This window comes from Ranitomeya imitator, chromosome 1 (assembly GCF_032444005.1).
Source record: "Ranitomeya imitator isolate aRanImi1 chromosome 1, aRanImi1.pri, whole genome shotgun sequence".
In the NCBI taxonomy this organism is placed as follows: Eukaryota; Metazoa; Chordata; class Amphibia; order Anura; family Dendrobatidae; genus Ranitomeya; species Ranitomeya imitator.
The window spans coordinates 729,538,111-729,563,845 of record NC_091282.1 but is presented as its reverse complement, the minus strand read 5'-3'; the positions used below and the strand labels follow the sequence as shown (position 1 = coordinate 729,563,845).

Here is a 25,735-nt window from a genome sequence, read left to right as displayed (position 1 = left end):
TTACCATATTTTTCGGACTACAAGATACACATTTCCCCCCCCAAAAAAGGGGGGAAAATGGGGGGTGCGTCTTATAGTAGGGATGCAGGCTTACCAGCAGTGGTGTGGCAGCAGCAGAGGTGTGGGGATGATGAGGCGCAGTGAGCGGTATGACATGAGCGGGGTCCCTTCCACAGGTGAGGTGACGCAGCGGCCCGGTAAGCAGCAGATCCGGGTGAATCATGGCTTTATCGGTGGCAGCGGTCATCTTCCTGAGGCCGCGCGTGCGCAGATGGAGTGCTCTGCTTTCTGGGGCTTCAGGAAAATGGCCGCGGGAGGCCACACGTGCGCAGATGGAGATCGCGGTGGCCATTTTCCTGAAGCCGAGATCTAAATCTGCGAACTGCACATTTCGGAGGGTTTCAGCTTTCAAAAGAATAATTCCTACAACCAATGGATGAATTTAACGTCAGGTTATAAGCTTTTGTTTACATAACATGGATAAGCGACATAACTTCTGTCAGGGAGTGTATATAAGTATGTGATTCTTCAGAATTTGCTATAGTCTCTGCCTGATGAAGGGACATGCTAAAGGTACCGTCACACATAACGATATCGTTAACGATATTGTTGCTTTTTGTGATGTGGCAACGATATCGTTAATGAAATCGTTATGTGTGACAGCGACCAATGATCAGGCCCCTGCTGGGAGATCGTTGGTCGCTGGGGAAAGTCCAGGACTTTATTTCATCGCTGGATCTCCCGCAGACATCGCTGAATCGGCGTGTGTGACGCCGATTCAGCGATGTCTTCACTGGTAACCAGGGTAAACATCGGGTTACTAAGCGCAGGGCCGCACTTAGTAACCCGATGTTTACCCTGGTTACCAATGTAAAAGTTAAAAAAAAAACACTACATACTTACATTCCTGTCACATTCCTCAGCGTCAGCTTCCCTGCGTCCCCCAGTGTCAGCGCTGGCCAGCCGTAAAGCAAAGCACAGCGGTGACGTCACCGCTCTGCTTTCCGGCAAGCGCGCTTACACAGAGCAGGGAAGCTGAGGCTGGGGGACGCGACAGGAATGTAAGTATGTAGTGTTTTTTTTTAACTTTTACAATGGTAACCAGGGTAAACATCGGGTTACTAAGCGCGGCCCTGCGCTTAGTAACCCGATGTTTACCCTGGTTACCCGGGGACTTCGGGATCGTTGGTCGCTGGAGAGCTGTCTGTGTGACAGCTCTCCAGCGACCACACAGCGACGCTGCAGCGATCGGCATCGTTGTCCAGATCGCTGCAGCGTCGCTTAATGTGACGGTACCTATAGTCTTGAAAGTTTGCAATTTGTTACCATCTTTTCAGTTAGCCATTACAAGGTATCAACCACTGAAGACTCTCAAGTCTAAATAATTTTCTAGACTAGTATGGTAATTGTCTACTGATAAGATCAGAGAAAACACCACCCTTTAGCATAAGATAGCCCACAGTAAGACAAACACATTTGTCAGACAGAATTTATTAGTGCTCTTTTTCAGGTCAGCATTACACAGTAATAGAACCAGCTAACACAAGGAAAATAAGAAAATATTTTCATTTACAATGTGAAATGTTGACAACTGAATTTCAATATTTCTATATGAACAGCAGGGTAAATAAGATGCAGCGAAAAATTTTTGCACATAACTATACTGGCAGCGAATCCATCTGCAGTATCATAATTTGAAAATATGTGTGTGCGTAAATCTGCATGGACCAAAAGGACCTAGATAAATTGCTAAATAGTAGATGTAATATATAGTCCAAAATGAGATTATAACTCCTTTACTTTACTCACAAAATGGCTGGAGATTAGTATAAAAGGCTATCGGTCATTTTTGACCAAAAAGTACAAATGTAAAAAAAAGAGTGAAGCAAAAAGTAAACAAAAAAAATACCCATAGTAAAAACCCCTCAAATGAGGAAAAGTCAATTAACCACAAGTTTCAGAACCGCATAATGAATACCGTATTTTCCACTTTGTAAGACGCACTTTATTTCCCCCAAATTTGGGGGGGAAATGGGGGTGCGTCTTACAAAGCGGATATACCGCTTACCGTTACAGGCTGGGATGAGGGGGTGTCCGCCGCAGCCGGTGGTTGTCCGCCACCGCTGCCGCCCACCATCACTGCCGCGGTTGTCCGCTGCCGCCCGCCACAGCTGCTGCAGTTGTCAGCTGCTGCCCCGGGTGATGCTGGAGGCTCCGGTGCTGTGGGGGGCTCTGGCGACATTTTGTGAAAGACCAGAGCCCCCCGGCAGTTCGTCCATGCTTTCCTGTATGACTGATTCTGGGAAAATGGCCGCCGGTATCTCGGGAGATGAGATTTCAGGGCTGAGATCTCATCTCTCGAGATCCCGGTGGCCATTTTCCCGAAGTCCACCGCACAGGAAAGCATGGACGAACTGCCGGGGGCTCTGGCCTTTCACAAAATGTCGCCAGAGCCCCCTGCAGCACCGGAGACAGCCCTGCAGCACCGGAGACAGCCCTGCAGCACCAGAGCCCCCTGCGGCACTGGAGACAGCCCTGCAGCACCGGAGACAGCCCTGCGGCAACGGAGCCCCCCTGCAGCACCGGAGCCCCCCTGCAGCACAGGAGCCCCCCTGCAGACCCCCTCATCCCAGCCTGCAGCAATGCTCCACTCCTGCCTCCAACAACGACCCTGGGACCCTGATCCACCGGAGCCACAACCCCTGGTAAGCAATAAGACGCATGGATTATAAGATGCCCCCCCAGTTTATTTAAAAAGTTCCTATTTTTCTCCTCAAAATTTGGGGTGCGTTTTATAATCCGGAGCGTCTTACAAAGCAAAAAATACGGTATTTAAAAAAAATTAAGTTTCATATTCAGTCATTTTTGACTGAACAGAGCAGCAGGGTTAAATCACCCTCCCTCCTTCAGGCTCTTTAAGAAAATAAGAAAACCAGCATCTATCTGGAGTGGCACATTAATTTGTATTTTCGTCTATAAGACTGTAAGGGGGGGGACTCTGGAGAATATTGTGGAAAATGGGCAATATGGGGAACTCTGGAGAATATGGGGCAACTCTGGTGGGTATGGGGGAACTGGAGAGCCTGGGAGGAAACTGGAGAACATAGGGAAGCTGGAGAATATGGGGGAACTCTGGAGAACATTGGGGGGATACTGGAGAATATGGGGAACCTCTGTAGAATGTGGATGGAAAACTCGAGAATATGGAGGAACTCTGAAGAATATAGAGGGAGCTGAAGAATATGAGAGAACGCTGGAGAATATGGGGGGACTTGGAGAATATGGGGGACCTCTGGATAATATGAGGGAAATTGGAGAATATGGGGGGACTGGAGAATATGGGGAGACTCTGGGGACATGAGGGGAAATTGGAGAATATGGGAGAATTCGGACAATATGGGGGAAACTGGACAATATGGGTGAACGCTGGAGAAAATATGTATATGGTGCTGACCTGACACTACAATTGATTGCTGTACTAAGCTTGGCAATATATTCATGTACCGATGGAGGTTCTGGTGATGTATTACTGTATTGACAGTGGTTCATGCTTAATGTATTGACGGTGGTTCTGGTGATTTACTGTACTGATGGTTGTTCTGGTGATCTATTACTGCACTGATGGTTCTGGTGGTATATTACTATATTGACGGTGTTCTGCTGATGTTTTATTGTATGACTGGTTGTTCTAGTTCTGGTGATGTATTAATGTACTGACAGTGGTTCTGGTGATGTAGTCATGTAGATCATGTAGATATTGTAATCTTTAATTTATAACACTTGATACTAAAAAAATTATAAGATCAGTGTGCGAAACTAAAAATACAATGGTCTGAATGTCTGTCAACTGAACAAAAAATTGACTAAAGCCTCCATACACTATAGAAATCTGTCTGATCATTTGTTTTTTCTTCCAGCAGCTATCTTGCCCGCCTCTCCCATATACAGGATTGCTCACTCTGCCAAGCATTCTTGTGTTTTCTTTGAGAGCCCCTGATGGATATCTCTGGCAGCAGCTTATCACTTAAGGTACCGTCACACTGAACGATATCGCTAGCGATCCGTGATGTTGCAGCGTCCTGGATAGCGATATCGTTGAGTTTGACACGCAGCAGTGATCTGGATCCTGCTGTGCCATCGCTGGTCAGCGCAGAAAGTCCAGAACTTTATTTTGTTGCTGGACCTCCCGCAGACATCGCTGAATCGGTGTGTGTGATGCTGATTCAGCGATGTCTTCACTGGTAACCAGGGTAAACATCGGGTTTCTAAGCGCAGGGCCGTGCTTAGTTACCCGATGTTTACCCTGGTTACCAGCGTAAATGTAAAAAAAACCAAACACTACATACTTACATTCCGGTGTCTGTCCCCCGGCGCTGTGCTTTCCTGCACTGGCTGTGAGCACCGGCCAGCCGTAAAGCACAGCGGTGACGTCACTACTCTGCTTTACGGCTGGCCAGCGCTGACAGTGCAGGAAAGCACAGCATCGGGGGACAGACACCGGAATGTAAGTATGTAGTGTTTGGTTTTTTTTACGTTTGCGCTGGTAACCAGGGTAAACATCGGGTTACTAAGCGCGGCCCTGCGCTTAGTAACCCGATGTTTACCCTGGTTACCCGGGGACCGGCATCGTTGGTCGCTGGAGAGCTGTCTGTGTGAGAGCTCTCCAGCGACCAAACAGCGAAGCTGCAGCGATCGGGATCGTTGTCTAGATCGCTGTAGCGTCACTAAATGTGACGGTACCTTTAGAGAACAAAAGGATCTACAGTCTGAAATTGGACACCTTGGATTCTTATTTCCCCTGAGAATCATCAGTCAGAGCCCCCCATACACATTGGACTATCAGTAGATCCTGTTGATATCTTGGGTTCAAATCCAACATCTGCAAGGAGTTTGTATGTTTTCCATGTGTTTACGTGGGTCCGGTTTCCTCCCACACTCCAAAGACATCCTGATAGGGAAATTATATTGTGAGCCCAATGGGGACAGTGATGATAATGACTGTAAAGTGGAATTAATGGCGCTATTTAAGTAAGTAAAATAAATATCAACGGGTTTGGCCAAATCTAGACTAATGAGTATGGGGGTTTTAATTACTATCTGAAGTGTATGGGCGCTTTTGGCCATGGTCACACGTTGCGGTTTTTACCGCGGAACCGCAGCGATTTTGCCGCTGCGGGTCTGCTGCAGTTTCCATTGCGTTTACATTTACATGTAAACCTATGAAACCGCATACCGCTGTGCACATGCTGCAGAAAAAAACGCGCAGAAACGCAGCGGTTTACATTCCGCAGCATGTCACTTCTTTCTGCGGAACTGCAGCGGTTCTGCACCCATAGACCTCCATTGTGAGGTTCAAACCCGCAGTAAAACCCGCAGATGAAAAAATATCTGCGGGTTTTCTGCGGTTTGGGGTGTAGAAACCACTGCAGCAGGAAGTGCGGGGAAGCGGGAGGAAGTGCGTGGGCGGAAGTGCGTGGGCGGAGTGTGGCTGTCATCATGGAGGCATATCGTCGCATGGGGATCGATGTCGGTCGCTTGATCGATTTGGTGTGTATCTGTGTTTGTGTGTCTGTGTATATGTGTATATGTGTGTGAAGTCTGTGTGTATGTGTGTGTGTGTGTCCCCATGTGACGATAGTACCACCCAATTGTGCTAAATTGCCGTATGGGATTACTACTCCCATCCGGTATTAGGATGGGAGAGTTGTCCCTGTGTCCGGCGACTTAGCACAATTGTAAGTAACACAAAACATGACCCACCAATACACATACAATAAACGTAACATACATGACACACAGTACATATAACATAGAGTAGATACTCACCATACAGCACATACAGGTACGCAAAGCCCTCGCCCCTAGAAAAAAATCCCCCCCCAAAAAAAAGCAAATCCATACTCCCTGTCCGCAGAATCCTAAACTGAGTGTCCCACGCCGATCGCCTGCTCTCCGGCGATACACTGCCAGGAGCAAAGCTCTTAGCAGTGTATCGCGTACTGTTCCAGAGTTTAATGGCCCCGGTTCTCTGTTTACGGCAGTACAGCTGCGTGTGAACTTTCCCACGCAGCACTGCCGTAAAGCGAGAGTACCGGGGTCAATGAACGCCGGTAAACTCGCTCGCGCATGCGCAGTTTACTCGCTGCGCGTGCTGCAGCCGTGGAGAGCAGACACATCTCCGGATGTGTCTGTTCTCCATGGCAGATCTTCGTGGGACCCTCGATGGATTTCTGGACAGGGACAAGGAGTATGAATTTGGTTTGTTTTTTTCTTTCTTTTGCAGGTCGAGGGTCTTCAGGTGGATTGAGCGTGAAATAAAAGACTGGTCAAACAGTGTGTGTCTTTATTTCATTAACCCCTTAGTGACGGAGCCAAATTTTTGAAATCTGACCAGTGTTACTTTATATGGTAATAACTCTGCAACACTTCAACAAATCCAAGTGATTTTGAGATTGTTTTTTCGTGACACATTATACTTTATGATAATGGTAAATTTAGGTCAATATGTTTTGTGTTTATTTATAAAAAATATCAAAAAATTGAGAAAAATTTTAAAAATTAGCAATTTTCAAAATTTGAATGATTATCCCTTTAATCCAGATGGTCATACCACAGCAAACCATTAATAAATAACATTTCCCACATGTCGGCTTTACATCAGCATCATTTGTAAAATGTTATTTTATTTTGTTAGCATTTTAGGAGGTTTAACAATGTAGCAGCAATTTTTCATTTTTTCAAGGAAATTTACTACATTTATTTTTTTAGGGACTTGTCCATGTTTGAAGTGACTTTAGGGCTCTCATACTCTCATATATTGGGAAACCCCCAAACGTGGTACCATTTTAAAAACAGCACCCCCTGAAATATCGAAAACTGCAGTCAGATAGTTTATGAACCCTTCAGGTGCTTTACAGGAATTAATGCAAAGTGGTATGACAGAAGTGAAAATGTGTATTTTTACCACCTAAATGCCTCTAACTTCTGAACAGGTTACAACAGCCGTCAGACTCTAAGGCAGCTATTTGGTCATGAATTGCCATGGCAAACATCAGGACCACACAATCATGATCTGAGGGCACCAATTGGGATAAAGAGAAAGCCCCCACACTCTGTTAACCATATATAATGATGTAGTCACTATTTACAGCAGCATCTGTTCTGTCTCCGCCATCTAATATTGTTACCCTGATTATCTGTTTGCGTAATTACAGGTTTCTCAGTATGGATGTTCATATCTTTATTTGTTTTTAGTGCTTTGGCTCCCTCTAGCGGTCAGAGTTATGTTGACAGTTCAATCTTCTGTGTTTGTATTATCCATATCTGATTCTCCTCCTCCTTTGCAATGCATTATGGTAGCTCAGCCTCCATTTCCCTCCATTTTTCCTTTCACTTTCTTCAGTTTGCCTTCAAGGAAAGACGCTTCACTTCATTCCCCTTGCGATTGCATTGCCGGTATGTCTTTATGCTTTCCGTAGATATTTCTGCTCCATATTAGCCTAGCCAGTTGTACTCCCAGTTTAGTCACTAGCTTTCTAAATGTTACGCATAATGTATATCATGTGTATTATGTATCTGTTCTATACCATGCACTGATTCTATGTATATCATTGTTCACATTTTCACCGCATCAATATACCACTACGTTTAGTAAAGCACAGACTCAACCACAGTCTCCTTATTGGACCCCGGTATAGTGGTTTAGCTGACTGTATAGCTACATATGAGCCTGCCTCAGCTAGTGAGGACAGAACAGCATCTAAGGGATTAAACAGATTTGGACGGTGCAAACACTGATCGTGGCTGATACAGCAAGTTGTCAGCTATAGTGCACAACCAACAGATGCTAGATTGTTAACTGTGTGGGGAGGCTATTCTCTTATATGTCAGGTCAGTTAAAAGACGTATTGGCTGTCATTAAGGGGTTAAAAAATTTTTTTTCTAGTGCTTGTGTTTTTCTTAACCCTTTCATAGGATTAATAATGGATAGGCGTCTTATTGACGCCTCTCCATTATTAACCGGGCTTAATGCCACCTTACAATAGCAAGGTGGCATTAACCCCTCATTACCCCATATCCCACCGCTACACGGGAGTGGGAAGAGAGGGGCTAAGTGCCGGAATTGGCTCATCTTTTTGATGCGCCTTTTCAGGGGCGGCTGCGGGCTTCTATTTGTAGCCAGGGGGGGGGGGGGGCAAATATCCATGGCCCCTTTCCTAGGCTATGAATATAAGCCCACGGCTGTCTGCATAGCCTTTCTGGCCTAAAAATATAGGGGGACCCTACGCAATTCTTTTTTCGGGGCCCCCTATATTTTAGTGCCAGAAAGGCTACGCAGACAGCTGTGGGTTAATATTCCTAGCCTGGGAACAGCCATGGGTATTTTAACCCCTTCCCGGGCCACAAATATTGCCCCACGGCTGTCTGCCTAGCCTTTCTGGCCTAAAAATATAGGGGGACCCTACTTAATTTTTTTTTGGGGGCCCCCCTATATTTTATAGCCAGAAAGGCTACGCAGACAGCTGCGGGCTGATATTAATAGCCTGGGAAGATCCATGGGTATTTTAACCCCTTCCCTGGCAACAAATATTGGTCCGCAGCTGTCTGCCTAGCCTTTCTGGCCAAAAAATATAGGGGGACCCAACGTAATTTTTTTTTGGGGGGGTCCCGTGTGAGGGATCCGTGTGATGTCCGGGTGTCTGCTTTTGTGTCTGTGTGCTGTGCGTGTGTCCTTGTATTGCAACAATTTTTTTAATGTTAACACTATGACAGAAAAAATGCACATGGATGGCACACAGACAGCATCCGTGTGCGGTACGTGTTTACACGGACCCATATACTTTATGGGTCCGTGTGATCCCACAAACACTGACATGTCTCCATGTTTTGCAAACGGACACACGGTGTGTGATATCACACTGACATCTGCAGAGACACATTTATTTTAATGTGTCTACGTGAGTCAGTGTCTCCGGTACGTGAGGAAACTGTCACCACACGTACCCGAGCCACTGACGTGTGAAACTGACATAATTTGGTGTTTGCCTTGTTTGTTTGACTTTGGGTTAGGGTAGGGGTGATGTTAATATATATCGAAATTTTTAAACATTTGTGCTGTAAAGGAAACCTCTTAACTCCAACATGGAAGTAGAGCTAAGCCCACTGGCATCAGGGGCTTATCTACCCATTCTGGTATACTGTAGATAAGCCCCCGATGTATCCTCAAAGATGATTAAAAGAGGTTAGATTATACTCACCCAGGGTCGGTACCGGTCTAATGGGCGTCGCGGTCTGGTACAGCCCCTCCCATCTTGTTATGATGATGTCCTCTTGTATTCACGCTGCGGATTATCTCCCTGTTGAGGGCACAGCAACGTACTGCAGTAATGCAACGTACTGCCCTCAACAGGGCAGACAAAGTACACCTGCGCCGGAGCCGCAGCGTGAATACAAGAGGACGTCATCACAACAAGATGGGAGACGCTGGACCGGACCGCGATGCCCATTGGACCGGTACCGCCCCTGTGTCAGTATAATCTAACCTCTTTTGATCATCTTTGAGGAAACATCGAGGGCTTATCTACAGTATTACAGAATGCTGTAGATAAGCCCCTGATACTGGTGGGCTTAGGTCATCTTCGATTTTGTGGGTGACAGGTTCCCTTTAAGATTACTTATCAGTTGGATATAGTATTTAATGTGTGTGTGTGTTTTTTTTCTTAGAAAAACATATCAAGCAAAGATGGAGGTCAGTTCAGGACCGGTTCAACAAATTTATAAATTCATGTGACCGGAGTGGATCATCACCAAGCTGCAAAACCTTTCCATTTTATGATGAGCTGCAATTCCTGCTCACAAGCCGGACTTTGCGGAGGTAGGTTATAAACCACTAATATATATGTAGCCTCATCAATGTTGCCATGTGGTGTAGCACAGTTGGCTGCGTATTGAACGCTGTGTCCTGCCGCAGCATTCAATACACAGCATCCAGATGTTATACCATAGTGAAGAGAGGATTTTCAGAAATCCTGTCTGCACTATGATTCCAAAGATGGAGTTGTGAGAGCTATGGCACCACACCGTGTCTATTTTTCTTGTGTTGGCACTTTGACTGTGCAAGATAACTAGCACATTGTTTGGATAGCATGTGGTGATAACGCATGTGTTAAATGAAAACATGCATTATCAGCACACATGCAAAAAAGTGAACAGCGTCTTGGACGAAGCGGCCTTTATGCTGTTCCAAAAATGTTGCTCCTCCGCAGCGGTCATAATTAATTATTTTTTTCCTTTTCTCACACAGGACTGAGGGAAACCTTTCTACCCCGCCTCCTGTGGATGACAACTCCGAAGATAGAGCAGGCACTGATGGAGCAGGCACTTCCTCTGGAGCGGGAGAGACAATTTCTCCATCTCTTACCACAGCTTCTGCTGGTGCCGCATGTCCAGCAGCTGCTGCAGGCACATCAACTGCAGCAGCTGTTGGATCATCTGGTACGGCAGAAGCTGTGGTAACGGAGAAGAGAGCTGCCTATCCGGTGGCAGAAGAGTCCATTAAAAAAAGAAAAAAAGAATGAAGATAAAACTGAGAAGATCGCAAGTGACACACTCGATTTACTAAAACAATCCTCAACTGAGGACCAATGTGATTTTTTTGCTTTGACCATTGCCCGAAAGGCACGCTCACAGCCACCGGATAGGCAGTCTCTCTTTATGTCTCTGTGCCAAACGTCCCTCACCGCTCTGGAGGACCCTACTCCAATTCAGTCATATGAGGATGTATTGACGGGGGTTTTTGGACTCTTTCGCCCACGACCGAAACCCAGAGAACCTCAATCTAGAGCGTCTTCCTACACCCAACCGGCACTAAATTTTTCTGGAGGAGGAAACACAAGCCTGGGACCATCTGCAAGTCAAAATTTCATCACAGACACAACTAGCTCCTATGGGTATTCGCAGGAATACACCTACTTGCATTAAGATGCAATTGTTTGTCAAAAAAATTATAGTTTCACTGGGCTAGTTGCCGCCAAATTCTGTTTTTCATATTGAAAAAATCGTTACAACTGTTTGTCAAAATTTAGTTGCTTGTTAAATAAATTAATGTTGATCAAATGTCATCTCTGATTTTTATATACTTTACGTACTTAGCGGACAAGGCCTCTATGTTGTACGGTGTCATGGCTATATGGGCGCTGGACTATGGGATGGAGGTAGTGTCATGGGTATATGGGCGCTGGACTATGGCATGGACATAGTGTGATGGGTGTATGGGCACTGGACAATGGGATGGAGAAGAATCAATCATTAAAATTTTTCTAAAAACAATACTTATTTGATCGAAAAATAACCACATTAAAGTAACAATTTTTTTTATTAACCAGAAATAAAAATTACACATTTTTTTGTTCACAAAAAAATTACAATAAACAAAATTGAATATCGATGTTGAATTTGATTAATAGGGATCTTGACTTCTTCTAGCTTTTGGTAAAGATCTTCCCATCTTTTATTGGTCAGTCAATGTTCTTCCATCCTTCTCTGCTGCTCAGGCTGCCCAACACCAGCACAGGAGTATTGCCAGTGCATGGCACCTTCGGGACTCATAAAGTAGTCAGTGAAGGATTGTGTCACACGCACACCCGAGTTGAACGGCCTTCCCAGACCCACGTTGACCACTGGATTAAATACTGGCTGCTGGTACTCCACATCTACGTCAGTGTTGTACTCACGAGCATAGTTGTGGAGTACACAGCAAGCCTTAATCACAGTGTCAACGGTGTCTGTGTCCAACTGGATGGCAGTGTGAAAGATCCTCCACTGACTAGTCATGATCCCAAAGGTGCATTCCACATATCTGCGTGCACGACTCAGCCGATAATTAAAAATCCTTCACCGGGCATTCAGTCCCCTCCGTGGGTATGGGCGCAGCAGGGTTGTCGTTAAGGGAAACGCCTCATCCGATACCATCACAAAGGGTACTGGATGTGTGGAACCCGGCAAAGGTCTTGGGGCTGGGAGCGTTCCGCCATCTTGAAGAATTTGCATCCCAATCTGTGACGTTCGCAACACCCGAGAATCCCCAGTACTACCATAGGCACCAACATCAATGGCAACAAATTTGTAATGGGCATCAGCCACCGCCATCAGGACCACAGAAAAATACTTCTTATAATTAAAGAAGTGTGATCCTGATCGTGGGGGCTGCTGAACCCTTACATGTTTACCATCGACTGCACCTATGCAGTTTGGGAAATTGGCCACAGACTGAAAGCCTGCTGCAACCTGCAGCCAAGTCTCCTCGGTTGGGGAAGGCATCACTATAGGCTGCAACTTCTGCCAGATGACGGTACATGTGCACCTCACAATGTTAGAGATGGTGGATTTACCAACCCTAAATTGGAGGTGCAGGGATGTATAGCTCTCTCCTGTGGCCAAAAATCTGCAAAGAAACAAAAATGAATATTAGAAATGTCACACAAAAATACAATAAAATATGTCAGCAGTTATGGGCGCTATAATATGCGTCCAGCACCTTTCATGTTTTATCTAAAGCATTCTATAATGCTGCCCTTAGCAACACGGCACAACACAAAGGGTATCAATAAATAAACCGCCAGTCACATCAGAAGGGACTTGCAGGTCCGTGTACAGCCACTCCAATGTTTAGTCAACGATGCCACCCTCCTGCTTGCTTCAACGCACTAATCCGGCCTGTTGAGGGCAGAAGGAAGTCCTGCAGTGAGCAAAGGCAAGAAAAGGAGAGAGGCCCAGCGCATGCACATCTGCGCACTTTGCTCTATCCTCATCAGGACCAGAAAGTACGTCTGCGCAGAAGAGTGGTATCGCAAGAAGGGAGGCGCACGACCTGGACACAGCAAGATGGGATAACATTACACGATAGCACCCACACACGGGTATGATGTATCTCCACTGACCCAGGGCCCTAATTATAGAATCCTGTAGATAAGGCATAAAATACAGTGGGCACATCTGCTAGCACGCAAAAATGGTTCCAGTTTCCTGGTATGTTATAAACATGATATTTCCGGTACCGTAACACACAGTACCAGAAATATCCATGTCCATTGTGTGTGTGTGGCCCATGTGCTGAATCCTTCCCACACGGATGGCTAGCAGGGATAAAAGCAATACAGTAAGCGCAGTTAGCGGTGACAGGTGATGAAGACAAATCCCATTCTTCCCTGATGGCGCTGAAATCATGCAGAGCAAGGAAGAATGATGACAGCATCTTCATCACCTGCCGCCAGGGAACAGCGCTTCCTGTAGCACTTCTTCACCAGTGCAATGCGTGTCACACAGAGGACATCAATGTGTGTTCTCCATGTGCACGTGTGCGGGACACTTTGTTGAATATGCAAATGGAAAAAAAGGGCATGTCAGCATGTTTTGCCCGCAGTCATACGGCAGACGAAAACGCACTGACGTGTGCATAGATGACTGTGTCTAAGTTTGTCAGTGTCTCCGGGACATGTGAAAACTTTCATCACACATACCGGACACACTGACATGTGAAAGAGCCCTAATGACATTCAACCCAAAAATTAGTTACTTACCGCAAGGTGATGAGCAGCCTTTCCTCAGCAGAGATGGCCTTCCTCATAAAAGTGTCTTGCAGTGTGAGATGGGGGGAAAGTATTTCCAGAAGTCGGTCGAACGCCAGGATTGGCAGATGGCAAAATGAAATGAACTTTTCTGGGTATCTGAAAATGCAAAAAGAAAAAAATGGTTACGTAACATATCATAACATTTGTGGAAAAACATTACTTTGTCTTTTCATGTATTTCTACTTACTTCCGCAAATCATTGTAAAGCACATAAAAGTGGCCCTTTTGTGCACGTTCTGCGACAAGCGGGTGCACCCACAGTCTTTTCCGTAACCGTCTTCTCTCCTGCTGCTGCTGCCTCTAAAATAAAAAAAAATACATATTTTTTACAACACAACACTGTGAAAAATAAGAAAAATAAATAAAAAAAGGTGTCGGTAAAGCGCTGTAGAATATGTTTAGCGGTAAAAAAAAACCCCAAAAAATGCACTTCAGCTTACCTGCTGTCTATGATTATTCAAGATTTGCAGCAGCAACCCCAGCATAAGTGGAGCGCCCCCCAGACACAGGGCCGCGGGTTACTCAGTACCGGTCCTCTCTGGCTCAGTTCTGGGGATGTCACGGTGGCTGGACCCGGTCCGTGACCCTGCTAAGGGGCATCCAATAAAAGGTGATACAAGTCTGTCAAGGTTTCGTGACGCCACCTGTGGTATTCGGTCAGGGTGACCGACGCTGCTCGGGGTCCACTGGGGTGATGTGATGGCAGCTAGATGGTATACCTTCCCACAGGTGAAGTGAGTCCCCAGGGCTTCCCAGTGGTGTAGGTGGCGATGGTATGAGGTGCAGTCAATAACGAGGACACAGAGTTGCAGTCTCTTTACCTCTTTACTGGTGACTTCAGGATCCGCAATCCAGAGCACTGTTAACAGGGCTGTCTGAGACCGGCCGGTCTGAAGGCACATCCAGAGTTCCCTTTGCAGGTGGAAATCGTTGCCTACCACTAGCGCCTGTGTGTTGTAGTGCTTCCCTGCTGAGCATTCGGGATAGTCCTCACAACTTCTGTTCTCGTTCTTTCTCGTTCTTTCTAGTTCTTTCTCGTTCTTTCTATTCTCCGTCCCCCAAGTTTGTTATGGCTAGGACGCACCCGTTTGACGGGTAGGCTCGGAGCTATTCTGGGACCCTAGAGATGCCCCTCTCCACGGTTGCCCCCTATGTCTGCTTAGGTGATGTAAGGTAGACAGCCAACCTATAATTAACTGTCCTGCGGTATTTGAAGTAAGGCATAAAGTCAGTTACTTCCTCGGTGTTCCGGGCACCGGCTACGTGCCTCAGTAGGATGTTGCCGTTCTCGGGGCACGACTCCTACTGGCTGTCCTTTGTGCTTGATCTCGTTTCTCACTGTCCACAATATCCTTCACTTCGTGTCCTTTCTTTAGATACCGCCGCAAGGTAGTGCAGGCGCGGCTCTGTAACGATCTGTCCTTGTCGCTAAGTCTCTGCCAGGTTCCTACGCCTGACAGGGACTCCACTGAAGGCTCCCCCGCAACACCCCCTGTCACGGGATGTTGCCTGGACAAAACCCAGTCAGCTTCTGTCCTAACTTCCTATCCAACCCCTAGTTTTACCAGTGTGAGGAGTGACCTAATAAATAAAACCTTTTGCTCCCCCTAGTGGCCGGAGTGTGAAGTGTAATGTGTGCTGGTGATACCTGGTCAGATGAACTCCTTTAGTGCCATCAGACGTACCATCACTCTCCTTAGTGGCAGAGCGACATTACTGCAACGACCAGGTCTCTGGGGCGCTGCATAAGTATCCGGTGCGGCCTGCGGACCTGTATCTGCGGCATGTTTTGGTTACTTCGACTCATGTTTGCACAAAATGGAGGATGAAAGAAGAAGGGGTTGGACAAGGAAATTACATCATTTTTTTTTTGTTACTGAAGTTTGTCAAGTTTCCAAAGCTTTATTTATGTCAAAAACGCTGACAATCTGCATAGAAAACCGCACTGAAAACTGCACTGAAAACCGCACTAAAAATGCACCAAAAACGCACCTGCGTTTTCTGCCCAGAGCTGCAGATTTAGTGCAGAAAAAAACACAGGAAAATCTGCAATGTGTGCACATAGCCGTATGTGCACACGACTTTTTTCATATTTCTGTGAATCCATGGAGTTTTTCAGATGGAAAACACTTCTGTACACATAGTCGTCATTGTGTCTCGAAGTAACTATTTTTTGCTTCTTTATGGTTGTCTTTTCCGACATCTTTTAGTCATCAGTTTTGTTTATTTGTTTAAATGGGCCAGTCACTTCTTTTAGCCACTTCATGCCTTGGAAAACCTGAAGTGGTTAAAAAAACCCTCAAAAGACTGAACAGAGTTGTCTTGCACTATATGAAGTAATTCTTTTTAACCTATTATTAACACTTTAGCAGGCGGGTTAAAGAGCGGGTTTCTGCCAGACAAAAATGCTGTGTGCACATACCCTTCATCTGGCTGATCAGTAGGAGGCGTGACCACTTAAAGTACCTAAGGCAGCATGAATGCCAAACACTGCCCTGGAAACATGTAATAATTTGATGAAACAATTTTTGTTGCAGAATGTAACCGCTCTGATCTCCTGCAAACAGTTCTGTCTGGCTAAACATTTCTTCTGTAGTGTTATGTGGTAAGTGCCTGTCCACATGATGCATTGATGGCTTGAATCTATCAGAAGAGAAGTTGCTGGTTCTCCAATCAGGCTCATGGAGAGGGTGGTCCCAATCATGGATCCAGGAGTGGAGACAGACAGAAGAACAGTATATGGACCCTTTGCTCCAGTCCATTAGCTCCTTACCTCTTGGACCCCTGTGCTTCTGCACAGGTTGCACCAATGATATGTCCGCCCCTGATGGGATCCCTCCAAGACTACCCATGCCAAGATAGGGAATATGGCTGTGTTTGTCTTCCTGAGGTTATGTGTTTGTATTGGAACCTTTCGCTCTTTTTAATCTCTGCGGCTCCAGCTGTGACAGAGAAATGTTCAATCCCGCGCACAGTGTGTGCAACTGTGCCAGCATGCCAAGACATGTCCACGACATCCCACAAAGTTGGACATTCTTACTGTGTTTGTATGCATACCTCATAATGTGCCTCAATGGCCCAGGACATAATGTTCCACGTCTAGTCCTCACATTCACTTCCTATATGGGACTGGTTGGCAGGACAACATTAAATTGATTCACCTCCTCTTTGAAATGTATTATTGTTAAGTTCAGAGTAGTACAAAAATTGTAAAAAAAAAAAGGATTCTCACTTTCTGGACCAGTACTGTTTCTCCATACTGTGTCCCTGGCAGTCTACTGATTTCCGCTTTTCGATGAAATGTGATCACTGCAGCCAATCAGCAGGGGGTAATGGCAAAGACCTTAGGCTAAGTTCACATTAGCGTATCTGTGGACAACGTATGCCTACTGTAGTGTGGCTAAAGGTCATGTGATTAATGGACGGTATGTATCGCAGAGGTGGGTGGCCCTGTGATGGAAGCCTGGGTATGTTTTGCTCAAGCAGATCTACTGCTGAGGGATTTGTTTACATTGGGAAGGCTTCCAGGTGATTGGAGAGATGGGTGGGTTCAGTCACCTACAAACCCACCCTAAGAGGCGTGTTTGAATACCTAAGATGATTTGTGTTGAAGGACCTGTGGTGATGTCACACTCACCTGACTGGCCATGTGACAGGTATCTGGGTGTGGTTACACTTATGTAAAGAGGTGTGTGTAGCCCATGTAGTGAGAGTGTTTGGGAGTCTGCAAGAGTGGACAGACTTCCATGTGTCCTGGCTGGACACTGCAGAGTGGCCTGTGTGTTGGATGGTTCCAAGTGGGGACAGACGTCCTGAACAGCACACAGAGACCATATTTAGGCTGGAGAGCCTACGTGCTGGACATGGCACAGCCTGTATGCCTACAGGTCTGAGAGAGAGCGGAGCTCTAATATGGACATTGAGGATTCAACTGTCTGAAGTAAGACTGTTTACCTGTTGTTCCTGTTGCTATGTGGTTTATGGAGCAATAAACCTACATGAATGCTGAAGAGAATGTGCCTCCTGTTTCCCCCTATGCATCCGAGCGAGTACAATCCCTACAATTGGTGTTTCGAATGCGGGCAGCGATCCAAGGAGCACATGTTGCAGCGCTGGCTGGTCTGAGCCAGAGGAGTGGACGGTCTTGACAACCGTGAGAAAATACTGATTGGGATCAGTGAGAACTGCTGTTTTGGGATACCTCTGAGGAGAAGAGGGATCCGGGAACCTGTGTGGCCGGCACCAACAGGTAACGGACAGGTGTCCGTGTGTACTGACTGGGGTCAGAGTGGAAGAAAACAGAGACAGTGCATCTGGGCATCTCTGAGGCTGAGGGGTGTCCAGAAACCCGTGAAGTTGCCAACGGGTGACGGTCTGACCGGGGTCAGTGAAAAAACTATTTTTGGGCTATGTTAAATCCGGGTGTGTAATAGACCATAGTCTGTGTTAATCTGACCAGGGTCAGTGAGAGACTGTGTTTTTTTTTCTATAAGCACATGTGCAAGTGCTTGCTGTGGACCGGCGAGTCCATGTATTTCTTTTTTTTTCTTCTGTGATCGACTTGCTGTGGCTCGGCGGGGCCACGAAGACTGAAGGCGTCTGGCGGTAACTCGGCGGGGTTACGAAGTTTTGCTGTGGATCGGCGGGTCCACGAAGTCCACGGTGCAGAGCCTTGTGAAGTGCAGTTGCAGCAAAGGAAAAAAAAAAAAAAGAGACATTGCTGGTTTAGAGTGTGCAGACTCTTAAAGGGCCAGAGTCACATTGGTGTGCTGTGCAAACTGGGGCCTGAGAGTACTGTGGGAAGTCCACAGGGTGTACCCCAGAGTGGGGTGGAGTCCCTAAAAGTGGGGTGGAGTCCCAAAATGGAGCGGTAACCCCAAATAATTATGGTTAGCCAAAAAGGGGCTGCATCTCAAAAGGGGGTAGTTGCCCAAAAGGGGGTGGAGTTCCTAAAAGGGGCGGTGGCCCTAAAGGAGAAAATAGCCCACAAGGGGGTGGTGGCCCTAAAAGGGGCGGAGTCTAAAAAGGGGATGGTGACCCCAAAAGGGGTGGATCTTTCAAAAGGGGAACAGCAATGTTTGTGTTTTACGTATTCCGAGTGCGGCATAGACTTCCCGTTTGATGACAGGCCTCAGGTGTGTACTGTTATGTTACACCGTGAAGGAGTATCTGGACTGCTGGACTCAAAGAGTCAGGTGACTCTGACAGGAACTCCTCTTGTCTTCTGTCTAACCGAGAAAAAGGTAAATGTTCGCTGCATGCATGGGGGCACTGTTGACTATACTGAGGACAGAGTGATCATTGATATGTCCAAAAATGTAAAGTGCCAAGGTGGCGGCATAACACCAGACTTGTTTTACCCCTTTGAGAGGGGCCGAGACTTTGTGATCTTTGAAGACATATGGGAAGTTGATGTAGTGTGGGGTTGTTCAGAGGAGAGACGGAATGGTCATATTGAAGCCACACCACAACAAGCGGCTGTAGTGATTCCGGATTGTGTGATGTGTGAAAAGGAGATAGCGACACCTAAGGTCGATAGTCCAGAGTTCCGGGTGACTGGAAGAAAGTGTGGGTCTGACACGTGTTTAAATGGGGAATTGCTGTTCCAGGATGACAGAGTGAGAGGGGGTGACTCCTATTCAGACTGTGACTCGAGCACAAAGGGAAAGGAGTGCAGTAAGGAGGAGCCGAGTAAAAATCACAGATCTTCATCACGTCGCGGGGGCCGCAGAAAGGCGGGACAAGTTATACCCTCTGAGAAGAAAGATGATGAGGAAGAGACAGGGTCAGGTGCAGATAACGTTATTGTCCTTGATGAGGGGGTCACTTTATCTCTGACAAACCCTAGCACTGAGGTGGTTAGTGACGGGCTGGGGTTAGAACAGACCTGTAGTAGACCCACATCTGCAATGCCCGCAAAGAGTGAAGTGGCTCAGTATGATGAAGTACCTGATGCTGAAGAAACAGGTGGAACTCTGAAGAGGCAGAGTGTGGGTGGGCAAGAGACCCCATCTGAAAATCTAATTAAAGAGGTGATAGTGCGATATGTGCTGGCCAAAAGAGAGCAGGACCATGAGATAGAGCTGCTTAAAGAAATAGTTGAGCGAGAAAGGGTCCTGAGAGAGGTGATTGAGCACAGAGTGGGTGAGCTGGAAAAGGAAGTCTCTGAGCTCAGGGGTCACCTGTCAGCATGTCAAACCATAAATAAGGCCGTATTAAAAGATATGGAGGTGCTCAGAGAGGCCCAAGAGAAGAATCAGCAGGAGCTTCTCCAGAGAGAGGATGAGCATCGCTGCTTGGTAGAAGAGCAAGATAAAGTTCTCCAAGAGCTCAAGACAAAGGAGACTAATCAACAGCTCCAGAAATCCACAGATGACCAGGAAATCGAACTGTTGCGCTCTCCCAATCTGATCGCGGTGAATGAGAGTAAGATGGAGAGGCTGACCAAAGAACAGGCCTCCAAGGAGGAAGAAATCCAGCAAGGGAAGTGCCGCGCAGATGGCCGAACAAAGGACATCGAGGCCTTGGAAAACTGCGCTGACGTTTAAGGCCCCTTCACATTAAGCGACGCTGCAGCGATACCGACAACGATCCGGATCGCTGCAGCGTCGCTGTTTGGTCGCTGGAGAGCTGTCACACAGACCGCTCTCCAGCGACCAACGATGCCGGTAACCAGGGTAAACATCGGGTAACTAAGCGCAGGGCCGCGCTTAGTAACCCGATGTTTACCCTGGTTACCATCCTAAAAGTAAAAAAAAAACACTACATACTTACCTACAGCCTTCTGTCCTCCAGTGCTGTGCTCTGCTCTCCTCCTGTACTGTCTGTGTGAGCACAGCGGCCGGAAAGCAGAGCGGTGACGTCACCGCTCTGCTTTCCGGCTGACCGACGCTCACAGCCAGTACAGGAGGAGTGCAGAGCACAGCGCTGGAGGACAGACGGCTGTAGGTAAGTATGTAGTGTTTGTTTTTTTTTACTTTTAGGATGGTAACCAGGGTAAACATCGGGTTACTAAGCGCGGCCCTGCGCTTAGTTACCCGATGTTTACCCTGGTTACCAGTGAAGACATCGCTGGATCGGTGTCACACACGCCGATCCAGCGATGTCAGCAGGAGTCCAGCGACGAAATAAAGTTCTGGACTTTATTCAGCGACCAACGATCTCCCAGCAGGGGCCTGATCGTTGGTCGCTGTCACACATAACGATTTCATTAACGATATCGTTGCTACGTCACAAAAAGCAACGATATCGTTAACAATATCGTTATGTGTGAAGGTACCTTAAGGACAAGGAGGTCCAACGATATGACCAAGAAGGTGAGACTTCGATTTTCAAGTGCGTAATAGATGTACCCAAAGACATGCAAGAAGCGTGTGCCAGTGAGAAGGTGCATGAAGTGTTTAAAAAGGCGGTCGACATGTGTAGGGTGCATTGGGCACCTGAGACCTATTAACTGGTCATACTGTCCACTAAGGAAGTCACAGTGAAGCGGGTGGCTGTCCTGAGGGATATGCACCTACACTGCCTCCGTACAAAGCAGAAGGTCATTTTGAAGAATGATGAAGCTGTTCGACGTTTGGAGCGTGAAAGGAAAGCTCTTAGTCGGCTGGGCTTAGTGGAAGACACAGTCCAAGTACCTAATGGTCTGGTGGCGAAAGTCATTGGGAAACTTGGGAGAGTGATGCAGGAGATGGTGGATAAATCCGGTCTGAAGAGACTGAGGATACCCGCTGATGAAGAGGTTCAGGTCATGGGTGAAGATGGGATGGTTCCATTCCTGGTTGTCGGATCCAGAGAGAGTCTTATGTTGTGAATTCTGTGGCAGAGCTCCCTCCTGTGGTCACAAGTGGTACTTCGGCTGATTCTCTCTGGGAGCTTCCGTTTGTGGAGGAAACTGGTACTGCTGCTTCTGAGTTTCCTCCCTCAGGTGATCTGGTGAGGTCGTTAGGTGCTTCTCTACTTAACCCCACCTAATGCTTTGATTCATGCTTCCTGTCAATGTTCCAGTGTTGGACTTGTGTTTCTCTGGATCATTCCTGTGGCCTGCTGCTCTGCATAGCTAAGTGCTTCTTTGCTATTTGTTGCTATTTTTTCTGTCCAGCTTGTCTATTTGTTTTGCTGGAAGCTCTGGGACGCAAAGGGTGTACCTCCGTGCCGTTAGTTCGGTACGGAGGGTCTTTTTGCCCCTTTGCGTGGGTTTCTTTAGGGTTTTGTGTAGACCGCAAAGTTATCTTTCCTATCCTCGTTCTGTCTAGAATATCGGGCCTCACTTTGCTGAATCTATTTCATCCCTACGTTTGTCTTTTCATCTTACTCACAGTCATTATATGTGGGGGGCTGCCTTTTCCTTTGGGGTATTTCTCTGAGGCAAGGTAGGCTTATTTTTTCTATCTTCAGGCTAGTTAGTTTCTCAGGCTGTGCCAAGTTGCATAGGTAGCTTTAGGCGCAATCCACGGCTGCCTCTAGTTGTGTTTGGAGAGGATCAGGGATTGCGGTCTGCAGAGTTCCCACGTCTCAGAGCTCGTTCTATTATTTTGGGTTATTGTCAGATCACTGTATGTGCTCTGACCTCCATGTCCATTGTGATACTGAATTGTCTATCATAACAGTCTTAGGAATATCCGCATGCTCCTGGAATATCGCATGGCATACCTAAGGGAGGTAGAGCAGCTGAGACTTGAGAGACTGCAAGTTAATAAACACCTGCCAGAGAGGCAAAGAGGTGCTCTAAAGCCTGGAAGTCCTCAAGCTGAAGTTAACAGAGGATATAGACGTAAAGAGAAGAGCTGCTCTCCGAAGAAAGACAATAGGAGAGATCAACGACCGAGAGAGAACCGAAGGTGGTCAGATGGAAGAGCTAGAAATAGTGACTCCTCAGTTAGCTCAGGGCTCACTGACTTAAGCGGGAGATCCTATAGCAGACGAGATGACAAGGGGTCATCGTTGTCAAAGGATGTGATGGAAAGGGATGACGAATGCCGACGAAAGGGTTCAATAACAGGCCCTGACTTAGACAGACGGTTTGACTGTCAGGGACGACTGAGAGGGGTCTCTAGTCGGTTTAGGACAAGTGCCAAGCCCCACGGCTTTAGGCAGAGGGGGGAGGTATGTAGCGGGGCTAAAGGTCATGTGATTAATGGACGGTATGTATCGCAGAGGTGGGTGGCCCTGTGATGGAAGCCTGGGTATGTTTTGCTCAAGCAGATCTACTGCTGAGGGATTTGTTTACATTGGGAAGGCTTCCAGGTGATTGGAGAGATGGGTGGGTTCAGTCACCTACAAACCCACCCTAAGAGGCGTGTTTGAATACCTAAGATGGTTTGTGTTGAAGGACCTGTGGTGATGTCACACTCACCTGACTGGCCATGTGACAGGTATCTGGGTGTGGTTACACTTATGTAAAGAGGTGTGTGTAGCCCATGTAGTGAGAGTGTTTGGGAGTCTGCAAGAGTGGACAGACTTCCATGTGTCCTGGCTGGACACTGCAGAGTGGCCTGTGTGTTGGACGGTTCCAAGTGGGGACAGACGTCCTGAACAGCACACAGAGACCATATTTAGGCTGGAGAGCCTACGTGCTGGACATGGCACAGCCTGTATGCCTACAGGTCTGAGAGAGAGCGGAGCTCTAATATGGACATTGAGGATTCAACTGTCTGAAATAAGACTGTTTACCTGTTGTTCCTGTTGCTATGTGGTTTATGGAGCAATAAACCTACATGAATGCTGAAGAGAATGTGCCTCCTGTTTCCCCCTATGCATCCGAGCGAGTACAATCCCTACACTGCTTACAGATCCGCATAGTTCCGCATGCGTCTTCCGTACCTATATTTAACATTGTGTACACAGGGACATGCACTTGCATCAGTTTGTATGCAGATGCGTTCGCATACGTAGTTTCGAGGTGTCCACCGAACGCAGCATGTTGCATTTTTTGTCACGTCAAATATGCGCAGGCATGCGCATGCAGATGAGTGCGTCAAAACAACGCATTACTGTCTATGGGAACGCATTGATACGCAAGGACATGGGTACGCATACGTTCGATGCGCATGCATACTTTGGACTGAGCATGTCCAGGAAATGATTTCACCACCTCCAAATTCCCAGCTGTATAAAAGGGGGTGTGGACACTGGAAGTCCAATACTCTCAAGACTCTGGATGCGACCTCAAGACTCTGTATGTAAGTATGGAAGCTTTGAAAATGTCTGTCTGTCTCTCTGACTGCAGTCTGTACTCTGTAGTTATGTTTTGTTTTCTGTTCCTTGTAGACCGTGTGTTGCTCCTCTCTTGTGGTGTTGTACTGGCCCTCTCAGCTGCTACTTAATGTAAGTATGAGTGTCTGTACTACTATGTTGCTCTGCCCAGTCTCACACTCTGCCCAGTTTCACACTCTTCGTCACTTTGTGTCTTATATTTTGCTTTCTTTTCCTTGTAGACTGTGCAATGCTGCTGTCCAGGTGTTGTGCTGCTGTCTCGATTCTGTGCTGCCTGACTGCTGAGCTGTTGGACTACTGCGTGTAATGTAATGAACACACAAGGACCCCCCAGTAGGAAATTCAGACAGGCCACATGAATGTTAAGTTCACAGACAAATCATTTTATTAGTATCAAAACAGGATAAAAATCTCACGCTATAATACACAATCCAATCATGATGTAAAAAGTACCTCCGATCTAAACAACAGGTCACATGTGAACATATACTGATACCTATAACAAGCATTTTCGGCAAGCCACTGGGTGGTTATATGCCATATAATACAACGTGATGGTAATGGTACGCACGTATGAGGAAACCTAAATGGAAAAACCACCATGCAAAGTGCTAAGTGCGTGCATATAAAATAACCTCGCCTCCAGGTCAGTAGGGTTGAAAGGCTAAAAATAATGGTACCAAGGAAAACACCTAAACATTGGTACCATGTGCCTAACCAGAAACACCAAACGAGGTACCTGAAAGTAATGGGAAATATGCAGCTATGGAAAAAACCTCAAGACATTAGTTACCACAGTGAGAGAGCACAGGACCTGTGGAACCCCTACGCGCGTTTCGATTGAATTCTTGTATACTGGTTTCTGGTGAAGTAGTATTATCAAAGTCAGCAAACATTACGGGTACATTAGCAGAATAAACCATTTTGTCTTGCCATGCCACAGTCCAATATCAGAAACAAAGTAAGCAGCAATGTTATGCCTCATTTGGACAACTTCCACTGTAGTCCTCACAGGGTGATCTGTTGTGAATTCTGTTGTCGAACTCCCTCCTGTGGTCGTGAATAGTACTTCGGCGAGTTCTGTCTATGGGCTCCCTCTGGTGGCTGTGAGTGAAGCTGCTGCTTCTGAGGTTCCTTACACAGGTGACGTGGTTTATCCTTTGGTTGACTGCTCTATTTAACTCCTCTCAGATCGTTACTCCATGCCAGCTGTCAATGTTTTTGCATTGGTTCAGTTCGCTCCTGGATCTTTCTGGTGACCTGCCTTCTCCTGCAGAAGCTAAGTTCCTGATAGTCATTATTTGTTCATTGTTGTCTTGTCCAGCTGGTTTTCATGATTTTGTCTTGCTAGCTGGAAGCTCTGGGATGCAGAGTGGCCCCTCCGCACCGTGAGTCGGTGCGGAGGTCTTTTTTGCACACTCTGTGTGGTCTTTTGTAGGTTTTTGTGCTGATCGCAAAGTTACCTTTCCTATCCTCTGTCTATTTAGTAAGTCTGGCCTCCCTTTGCTGAAACCTGTTTCATTTCTGCGTTTGTGACTTTCATCTTTACTCACAGACAATATATGTGGGGGGCTTCCTTTACCTTTGGGGAATTTCTCTGAGGCAAGGTAGGCTTTATTTTCTATCTCTAGGGCTAGATAGTTCTTAGGCTGTGACGAGGCGCCTAGGTCTGGTCAGGAGCGCTCCACGGCTATTTCTAGTTGTGTGATAGGATTAGGATTGAGGTCAGCAGAGCTCCCACATCCCAGAGCTCGTCCTGTATGAGGTTTAACTATCAGGTAATTCCGGGTGCTCCTAACCACCAGGTCATAACAGTACAGCTGGCCCAAAGTATTAATGCATCTCAATAGAGGGATAAGAAAACTTCTGAGACCATTTTTTTTTCTTTGCAC

General features: G+C 46.7%; 1 long non-coding RNA gene across 1 annotated transcript; it reads left to right on the top strand.

Annotated features, from left to right (window-relative positions):
* The first annotated feature begins 6,640 nt into the window (after positions 1 to 6,640).
* On the top strand, positions 6,641 to 11,061 carry LOC138658065 (uncharacterized). The gene is made up of 3 exons (XR_011317318.1): positions 6,641 to 7,455; positions 9,724 to 9,874; positions 10,304 to 11,061. It is a non-coding gene; the product is annotated as an uncharacterized lncRNA (long non-coding RNA).
* The last annotated feature ends 14,674 nt before the right edge of the window (positions 11,062 to 25,735 follow it).